Source organism: Dioscorea cayenensis, chromosome 19 (assembly GCF_009730915.1).
Source record: "Dioscorea cayenensis subsp. rotundata cultivar TDr96_F1 chromosome 19, TDr96_F1_v2_PseudoChromosome.rev07_lg8_w22 25.fasta, whole genome shotgun sequence".
Classification (NCBI taxonomy): Eukaryota; Viridiplantae; Streptophyta; class Magnoliopsida; order Dioscoreales; family Dioscoreaceae; genus Dioscorea; species Dioscorea cayenensis.
In genome coordinates this window covers 2315249-2325622 of record NC_052489.1, presented here as the reverse complement: position 1 = coordinate 2325622, position 10374 = coordinate 2315249, and the positions used below count along the sequence as shown (strand labels likewise).

Sequence of the window (10374 nt, the reverse complement as noted above, 5' to 3'; positions counted from 1 at the left end):
TGAGGGAGATCTGCAAGGAACCTTGTAAGAATATCTTCAAAACTGAAAAGGTGAAAAGAAAAATATACAGGAATTCACTGATCATTAAGAAAAAGAGAGAGAGAGAAGAAATGAAAATAAAGAAATGAACCTTTTCTTTGATGAGAACATGACTAGCTTTCCAGCTGGAGAGAACATAATGAGAGCAATATCAATGTCACAGAGAATTGAAAGTTCATAAACTTTCTTAAGCAATCCATTCCTTCTCTTTGAGAATGTTACTTGTCTGTTCATCATGTTCTCAATCCTTTTTATTTGTATCTTTGCTCTTCCCATCCTTCACTTTTCTCTAAGTTCTATATGCATGATCACTTCCATACATATATATATATATATATATATATAAAGGATTAATTAATTATAAAAGGAAGGGAGGCATGCAAGATGACACCTTTCACTGGACTTTTAAGAGTTGCAATGAAATTGCACCACATATATATATAGTTGCTTCTTTCAAACTTGTTTGTTTCTTATACAAAGTCAATTGAATTCAAAGCTTCAGTTTCATTAGGATGATGTCATTTTAAAGGATAGGCACAACAGTTTCACTAAAATACAACACCTTTTTCAATGTATATCTTCTCCTTTTTTTTTTATTACTAAATTTTTCATTTATTTTTTGATAAAAATTAATCTTTCTGTTTTTTCAATCATGGATTAATAAAACAGAGTAACTATGGTAATTTATTTCTAAGGTTTTTTTTTTTTTCATTGGAGACAATTCGGACAAAATTGATTATTTATGATAGCTTAAAATGCACCAAGATGTCACCAATACCTTCTAAAACTAAATTAATTAAGGAGTTTAATTTAACAACAAATCTCTCCAACTATTTTAATTCTCCAACAAGTCCTTCAATTATATCAAATATCCAAAACGTCCCTGATTTTCTAAAAATTTTACTTTTAAATCGAAAATAAATTAAAAGTATAATATTATGGCCCACTCGCACCTATATATATATATATATATATATTTACTAAACACAACATCATCTTACACCGAGAAAAAATGGATGAGTCTTTCACTCTTGTAATGACATATTGACATATATATATTTCATTGAATGCACAAAACTTTATAATTTATAAAGAACGGTTCCTCTCAATGATAGAATATAAAAACTTCATAGGTTAGGATTTTGAGTTTTTTTTAATGAATTTATTATATTATTATCTTATTTGATTTTACTAATTAATTATTAGTTAATTAAATAAAAATTTTAATGGATAAAATTTTTATTTTTTTTGGAGGAGTTTATTATCTACATCATTTCACTAATTGATATATTAGTTAATTATAAAAATTTTTAACCGATAAGATTTTTAGTTTATTTAAATAAATTTATTATCGGATTCCTCATAATATTGTTAGTGCGAGAATCTTAACTTTTTATACGTTAAGATATTAAAAAATTTTTGTTAATTAAAAAAATCCATTTGTCATAAGTTACAAAAGTTTTTGTCACATTTGGTTTAGAAACATTTGGTTGTCGTAGAAGCGATCAAACGGGTTGGCGAGGCAGGGCCCGGGCTGCCTCGTCAAATGGCGGGCGGCAAAAATGCCAACCCGACTGGACCCTGCTTTTGGGTTGTGGGTTGGGCGGGCACCACCAAAAATCAAAAATAATTAATTTATTTTATTTTTTTATAAATGTTGCAATATATAAAACATTTGAAACATTCATTATAAATTCATAAAAAACTAAATTAAAAAAATTAAAACATGCAATAATTAACAAAATAAAAACATCCATTATAATATTCAAAAACTAACAAAATCAACAATAATTACAAAATCTCTAAATAAAAACACTATTATAAATTTACAATCAACAAAATTTAAAACAACAACAAACCATAAGATAAAAGACATCTATTACAATTATAACATTCATCCATTACAATCAACAAAAAAATTTAACAAAAATTAACAAAGCACAAAATAAAAACATCCATTACTAATCATAATATTCATCAAAAATCAATAGTCATTAAAATGTTTTGTTATCTCCATATTTCTTTTAAAACATAATTAAATGCATATTAAACTTCATTAAAATTATTTATTTATTTTTTAATTTAAATCCTTAACAATATGTCAATATCAATATATATATATATATATATTATATATAAAATATATTATATATATATTAGAGGCGGGCCGACCCGCCCCAACTCGCGGCCCGCCCCGCCCAACCCGCGGCCCGCACGGGTTGGCCCGTTTAAAGCCCAGTCTCCCGGGTGGGCCTATAAAAGATCAACCCAACCCGCCCATTTTTATTTGGTGGGGTGGGGTCCCGATGGGCCAAGCCCGAATCGACGATCCGTGAGTGAAATTACATGTAAAATGAAATTACGGTCGTAAGTGAAAAATCTTTGCGATTTCTATTTACATCATCGATGTTTGGTTTGTTGTAACTTAAAAATCGTTTGCATTACTTTTAATTTGTTTTGGTTTGATGTAAAATTAGAAGACATAGTCACCATATAAAGTAGAGGGTGAGATTACTCCCCAATATATCTGTATTATTATTAATTATTTAATACATTTAAAAATAATTTAAACTAAAAATAATTAATTTAATTTAATTTAATTTAATTTTTTTAAATTAATTAAATAATTTAATAAAAGTATTTATTACATTAAAAAAATAATAATCGAAAACTCAAATAACTAAGCCAAATAATAAGAAGAAACATAAATAATTAAACACTAACTCTAAATAATTAATTTAACTCTCCCCATCTACTCTTAACACTAATGTAAATTAATTAATTAATTAAATTAATAATAATTTTATTAAATTAAAAAAATATATAAAATTCTTTAATTTTTATATAAAAAAATATTGTTTTAATTAAAATTAAATACAAATTGGTTTTATTTTTAAATATAAATTTAATAAAATATAAATAAGTATAAGTTTAATTATATTAACAATTGATTACATGTAAGTTTTCATTTTTAATGCATAATTTGAGAGTGAAGAATGATGATTTTAGCTAAATGTTTTTGTCAGATTTCAACTTACGAAAGAAAATTCTGTGTAAGTTGAAAATGCATGAAAAAGTACAAAAACGCTAAAATCAGTTTACATGTAAAAAGCGATTTCACAACAAACCAAACGACTTTTTTTACATGTAAAACCGGTTACATTTGACTACTTACAGTAGTTGCAGGGTAACCAAAACTTCTTAATTGCCATACGAGTCCCCTGTAATTGTGTACTTTTCTCTGCCTTTTTAGTACTTGTAATATTTTTAGGTACATTTAAGTCCCTCATATTTGATCGAGTTGAGACTTTCTAGTCATGGCATAGATGGCGTTAACTTTGCCGCTTTCTTTCTTGCTCGACGTGACTTTTTTTATTATGAAATTGGGGGACTAAAAAGTCCCAAATCGATCAAATATGAGGACTTAATTGGACCTAACTGCAAATGTGACTTTTTTATTACGAAATAGGGGGACTAAAAAGTCCCAACTCGATCAAATACAAGGACTTAATTGTACATAACAGCAAATATTTAAAACCATGCCAGCTCAAAAGAAACGGCGAAGATAACGCCATCTACGCCTCAGACTCGAAAGTCCCAACTCGATCAAATATGAGGACTTAAATGTACCTAAAAGTATTACAAGGACTAAAAAGGCAAAAAGTACACAATTATAGGGACTTATATGGCAATTATACCTTGTACATTTAATGAATATACATGTGTCATCATATGAGTGAGAGACCCGGGTGAAGCCGGCTCCATCCAATTTTTTCTCCTCTAACATAAACAGTGGAGAATATATAATGAATATCCACTGTTTAGACCACTTTTCTTTATCCCGGCCAATGGCTCGGCGGGTGGAATCATTGTTGGTTGGAATAATATTCTTTTTAAGGGTGAAGAGGTCCACAGAGGGGCTCATTGCCTTTCTATCAAATTCACTAATCTAACCAATAATGTGTCTTGGGTTTGTACTTCGGTTTATGGACCCGTTGATCGACATTTGAGATTAAATTTTTGGAATGAAATTAGATGATGTCGTCCGGGATTGGGCATTCCTTGGACGATTTGTGGGGATTTCAACTCAATCTTTACCCCTGCTGATAAGATGAATGGTATTGCCAATCGTGAAGACATTAGAATGGCACAGGATTTACTTAGGGACCTCCAGCTTCTTGAGCCACCTAGCATAGGAAAGAAATTTACTTGGACTAACGGGCAAGCTAATCCAATTTGGGTTTGGCTTGATAGATTCCTAATTAATTCGGACTGGGTGGAGATGTTCCCAAAGGTCCTGCAACACATCCTTCCTCGGCTGAGGTCTGACCATGTGCCAATTAGGCTTGAATCGGGTGCCCACAGTCCTATTCCTCGATTCTTTTGTTTTGAACAAGCTTGGTGCCTTGCTGAAAACTTCAGGACCTTGTTAGGGATTGTGGGACTCCCCATCCTTACAAGGATGCGGTGCATTCATTCTGGCTAAGAAGCTCTCGCAATTGAGAATGCAACTCAAAAAATGGGCTAAATTTGATTTTGGGTCGATAAAACTTATGAAGTTGGCCCTGATGAATGAATTGGAAGTTTTTCACATTGCCCGTGAGGTTAAGCCTCTTTCGGAGGAGGAAATCTCTATTGAGACACTGAGGAGGCAGGAGTTGGACTTAATTCTCAAGCAAGAGGAAACTTACTGGAAGCAGCGCGCGAGAGTGACCTGGTTGAGGGAAGGGGATGAAAATACAAAATTTTTCAATTCTGTGGCAAATGGTCGCCGAAATAGAAACTTAATTCCTTGGGTTTTGAAAGGAAATGAGAGGGTTGACAATGACAAGAAAATTGCAGAGGTGTTTGCCTCCTTCTTCGAAAACCTCTATGGCTCGACTCAAGATTATCGTCACCAGATTAACTGGGATGCCTTACTTGGTCATAAAACCCAACACAACCTCTCCTATTTAGACGCCCCATTCACCCATGAGGAAATCAAAAAGGCGGTGTTTAGCATGAGTGCTGATAAAGCGCCAGGGCCGGATGGGTTTCCAGTATTTTTCTTCCAGAAATTTTGGGACTTGGTGAAAGATGACATTTACAAGCTGTGTGATGACTTCTATTGGGGTAGGGCCAATCTAGAACGAATTAATTGGTCAAACATTGCACTGATTCCGATAACTCAAACCCTACAAGACCCCTCGCACTATCGCCCAATTAGCTTAATTAATTGTTCTCTCAAAATTCTCTCCAAGCTTCTGGCAAATAGGCTTAACTGTGGGATAAGCGAGTTGATTGACACGACTCAATCTGCCTTTATCAAAGGTAGATGCATTGTCGACAACATTGCAGCTGCCCAGGAGCTCATTTACTTCATGCAAAGACACTGTCTTCAAGGCCATATCTTTAAAGTGGATTTTTTCAAGGCTTTTGATACGATTGATTGGAACTTCCTTTTCGATCTCTTAAAGGCTCGGGGTTTTAGCGAGCGATGGGTGGGCTAGATCAAATCCATTCTCTTTTCTTTTAAGGCCAAATTTCTTATTAATGGGAAGGAGAGTGGATATGTTAGATTCAAAAGAGGGCTTCGACAGGGGGACCCTCTTTCCCCTTTGCTTTTCACCCTGGTTGTGGATGTGCTGAGTACTTTATTCAATAATGCGTTAAATTCAGGGGTCATAGTTGGGGTTCCTCTGGGGGATTCTGGTTGTAAGATGTGCCATCTGCAGTTTGCTGACGACCTACTTATCATGACGGCGGGGGGTGGAGAGGACTTGCGAATTATCAAGATGATCCTCTTCTTTTTTGAAGGCCTCTCGGGTCTAAGGGTTAATACGGAGAAATCACGCTTATTCTCTTCCCAAAGAAATTTGGAGCCTCAGGCTTACCTAGCTAGAACTTTACATTCTGTGATCTGGGGTCTTGCCTATGACCTACCCAGGGTTACCTATTTTTTTGGTAGCCGACCCAGGAAGCAGGACTGGGATGTTCTTATTCATAAGATCAGGTCCAAACTAGCCTTTTGGAAATCTCCATTTCTATCCCTGGGGGGTCGCCTGACCCTGATTAATTCGGTTTTATTTGCTATGCCAACCTACTGGATGTCAATTTACAAGATTCCCTGCTGGGTCATTAAAAGCATTGATAAGATTAGGAGGGACTTCTTGTGGTCTGGCCCTAATATCCATCATCCCAAGATTTGGGCAAGACTATGTCGACCGAGAGAACAAGGGGGTTGGGGTATTCTTGACTTAGCTACCTTCAACATGGCCCTTTTGGGGAAGTGGTGGTGGAAGCTTGGGTCTAGCGGCAGATGGTGCGGTGATGTTGTTTAATTTCCATGTAAACTATTTCGGAAGGAATCCCTGTTGGAATCTGTTTCATAAGCAACCTAAGCAGAGGTCTTTTCTTTGAAATGGATTTCTTCAATCCTTGCCGGCCTTTAGGATAAATTTGACCGCCACGGTGAAAGATGGGTCCGCCACTTTGTTTTGGTTGGATAACTGGCTGGAGGGTCGAGCACCGGCTGAGTTATGGCCTCATCGTTTCTTACTGGCCTTGGAGAAGGAAGGAACGGTGAGGGATTTGGTTGGTCGAGAGGATTGGCTTCCTCGGGGTGATTACCCCTCTTTGAATAGATTAATTCCGGGCTTGGCCAACCATACGGGGCCTGGGGAGGATCTAAAGCAGTGGAGATTATCCTCAAATAGGGTGTTCTCGGCTAAGTCTTTTTATTCCTTCCTAATTGATGGGGGGATTCGATGTTCCTGGACGCCCGTCATCTTGAAGGGAAGCTGTCCGAGAAAAGTTAACCTATTCAATTGGTTAGCTTGGGAGGATAAGATTCTCTCCTCGAAAAATTTAGCTTTAAGAAGATGCAATCTGCTACCGTCGACCACTTGTGTGATGTGCCATTCTAATGTGGAGTCAACTAGTCATCTCATTCTCCAGTGCCATGTTGCTTTACATGTGTGGGGTTTCTTTGGACACCTGTTTGATGTCCGATCGAATCCTTCTTCCATGAGAGACTTGTGGGGTAATTGGCGAAAAAATATTAAGAGGCCTCTATCCACCTTTTGCGATTTCTTGACTAGGGCCATTACTTGGAACATTTGGATCGAAAGAAATGCACGCATTTTCTCATCCTCTAGTGCTTCGAATGCTACAATTATTGTGAAAATTGTTCATATGCTTCTTATGTGGTTGAATGCAGTTCCTGAAGCTAAAAGGACTAAGCTGGAGGAGCCCATGAAGAAAATCAAGAGGAGCCTGGAATTTGTGGCGACTAGGGAGGTGGAGCTCAATGCCCCTCCGGAGCATATCTCTTCAACGGGAGAAGTTTAGCTCTAATGTTCATCTTGTGAGGAGACCTCTGGCCGGTGGGGGGCTCTCATTGTTGTATGCTTATTGGTAGCTTTGTTTTGGTTCTCTCCCACTGCTGGTGGGTCTGTATTTCAGTGCTGTTGTATCTTTTGTAATTTTGGCTTTTTAATGAATGTGGTTTATCCATTTTTATTAAAAAAAAAAAATACATCATCTTATTTGACACCAAAACACAGTTTTTCAAACTTTAGTACATTTAAAAAGCCTTATAAATGACATAAGTTTGAGTTCAAAGGCGGTTTGAGAATTTCAAAAAAGGTTAGTAGATGTATTTTTTCCATGCATGAAAACAGGATGCATTGGCATAGACTTTGAGTCTAATGATGGCTTTGACTTTGACTTGGCCTACCATAAAAAAATAAACATGTGATTCTTATTATTTCTCCGCATGTGTCATCCATGACCATTAAAAATTCTATAATATATATATATATATAATTATTCTTTTCAGACAAGATATAAAGAAGACTTTGAGAAAGACTAGAAAGACTAGTAGGTGACCATGCATGCATGCAAAGAAGCCTGCCAAGTTGGACCCCAACCCAAATAAGAAATAACCACTGAACTTCTGGTTTCTTCAACGTCATTGATGACATATGTTTTTCCCTCCTCTCCAAGAAAACGTACCTTGTTTGGAACTTGGAACACAAGCAATTGAAATCCAACTCAACCTCTATAAATTCATTCCCATTCTTTCAACTCTCTAATCACAACCAACTCTCAACAACAACAACAACAAGAGCAAGAACAAGAAGAAGAAGTAATGGCATCTATGGGAGGAGAGTTTCTTGAAGCTTATGTACTCATGAAGCTCCAAAAGGAGAAGATCATGGCTGAAAACAAAGTGTCCAAAGAGTCCAAACATATTGAACAACAACATGATCAAGAGAAGAAGAAGAATAATAAGAAGGACTGGAAGAGTATGTTTGGTTTAGGGAGAAAGATTCATCCTAATGGAATTCATCATTAATTGTTCATATATATATATATATATGTTTATTTATTTATTTTTCCTTTTTTCCTCCTTATTTTTGCTTGATTTTTTTGTTCTATATATATATGGTGTTGTAATCATCAGCTAAAAGATGTATATTTTTTAATGTATTTTTAATATTAAGTTTTTCAAAGGGGTGATAAGTAAAAAACCACGACAGTCAAATCTAAACTATATTCTTTGGGATCCAAACCCAAATCCAATTTATTATTATAAAAAAGAAAAAGAAAAAAAAGGCCGAAGCATCGAGTTTGAGAATGAGAAGAAAAATCCATGGCGTCTTTCACTCCCTTAGCTTCCCTTCTCCAAAGATGCTTGCTTTCCAAGAACGCATTGGCTGGCAAGTCCATCCATGGCTACTTCTTCAAAACTGGCCTCATTTTCAGCACCTATCTCGCCAACAATCTCATCAATGTCTACTCCAAACTCGGCTTTTCCGTTGATGCCTGCCGCCTGTTTGACGAAATGCCGCTGAAGAACATGTTTACTTGGAATTCCATTCTCTCAATGTATGCTAAGAGTGGTTGCATGGATGTTGCAGCTCAACTGTTTGATGAAATGCCTGAGAGAGATTCCGTGTCATGGACGACGATGATTGTTGGTTGTAAACAAATGGGTTGGTTTGAGAGTTCAGTGCGTGTGTTTGTAGATATGGTTTGGAACGGAGTTCCTCTTACTGAGTTCACGTTTGCTAATGTTCTTGCTGCTTGTGCTGCTATGGAGGGGCTTAGTGTTGGTAGAAATGTGCATTCATTTGTTGTGAAGCTTGGAATGAGTAGTTGTGTCCATGTCTCTAATTCGCTTTTGAGCATGTATGGAAAGTCTGGGGATTTGGAGATGGCAAGAGTTGTTTTTGATAGATTGACGTTGAGAAGTTTATCGAGTTGGAATGCGATGATTTCTTTGTATGCGCAATCAGGACGACTTGATCTTGCATTGGCTCAGTTTGAGCAGATGACAGAGCGTAACATTGTTTCATGGAATGCAGTGATTGCTGGGTATAATCAGAATGGGTTAGATTTTGAAGCATTGAGGTTTTTCGCTCGAATGCTCAATGAGTCTTCGATGGTGCCTGATAACTTCACTCTAACGAGTGTTTTATCTGCTTGTGCCAATCTAGGAATGTTAAGATTTGAGAGCAAGTTCATGCTCACATTGTGCGACACGAGATTGTTTGCAAAGGGGAGCTTGGGAATGCATTGATATCAATGTACTCAAGTCTGGTGGTGTTGAGATTGCTGAGAGAATCATGAAGCATCTCGATGGCTTCTGAGCTTAATTTAATATCGCTCTACTGCTCTTCTCGAAGGCTATGTCAAGCTTGGTGAGCTTCAACCGGCGAGGAAAATCTTCGAGTCGATGAGAAATCCTGATGTGGTGGCATGGACTGCAATGGTTGTAGGATATGTGCAGAATGGGCATCACAATGATGCTATGGAACTCTTTAGATTGATGGTGAACAAAGGGCCAAAGCCAAACAATTACACTCTTACTGCAGTATTGACCGTTTGTTCCAGCTCGGCAATGCTAGATCACGGCAAGCAGATACATTCGAGGGCGATCAAGTCCAGACGGGAGCTATCGGTTTCAGTGTGCAATGCACTTATCACAATGTATGCAAAGTCTGGGAACCTCCCAGCAGCAAAGGCGAGTATTCGATCAGATCAGATTTGGTCGAGAACCTATTTCTTGGACATCAATGATCATTGCTTTAGCTCAGCATGGTTTTTGGAGAAGAAGCGGTTAAGCTTTTCGAAGAGATGATTGTCAGTGGTATTCAACCCGATCATATAACTTATGTAGGTGTTATCTCGGCTTGCACACATGCAGGACTGGTTGAAGAAGGTAAAAAGTTACTATACTATGATGCAGAATAAGCACAAGATTGAGCCAACATCGAGTCATTATGCGTGTATGATCGATCTTTTTGCACGTTCTGGATTACTTAAAGAAGCTGAAGAGTTCATAAAGGC

General features: G+C 36.6%; 1 pseudogene; it reads left to right on the top strand.

Annotated features, from left to right (window-relative positions):
- Positions 1 to 8507: 8507 nt before the first annotated feature.
- Positions 8508 to 10374, top strand: part of LOC120283281 — a 3585-nt pseudogene continuing 1718 nt past the window's right edge.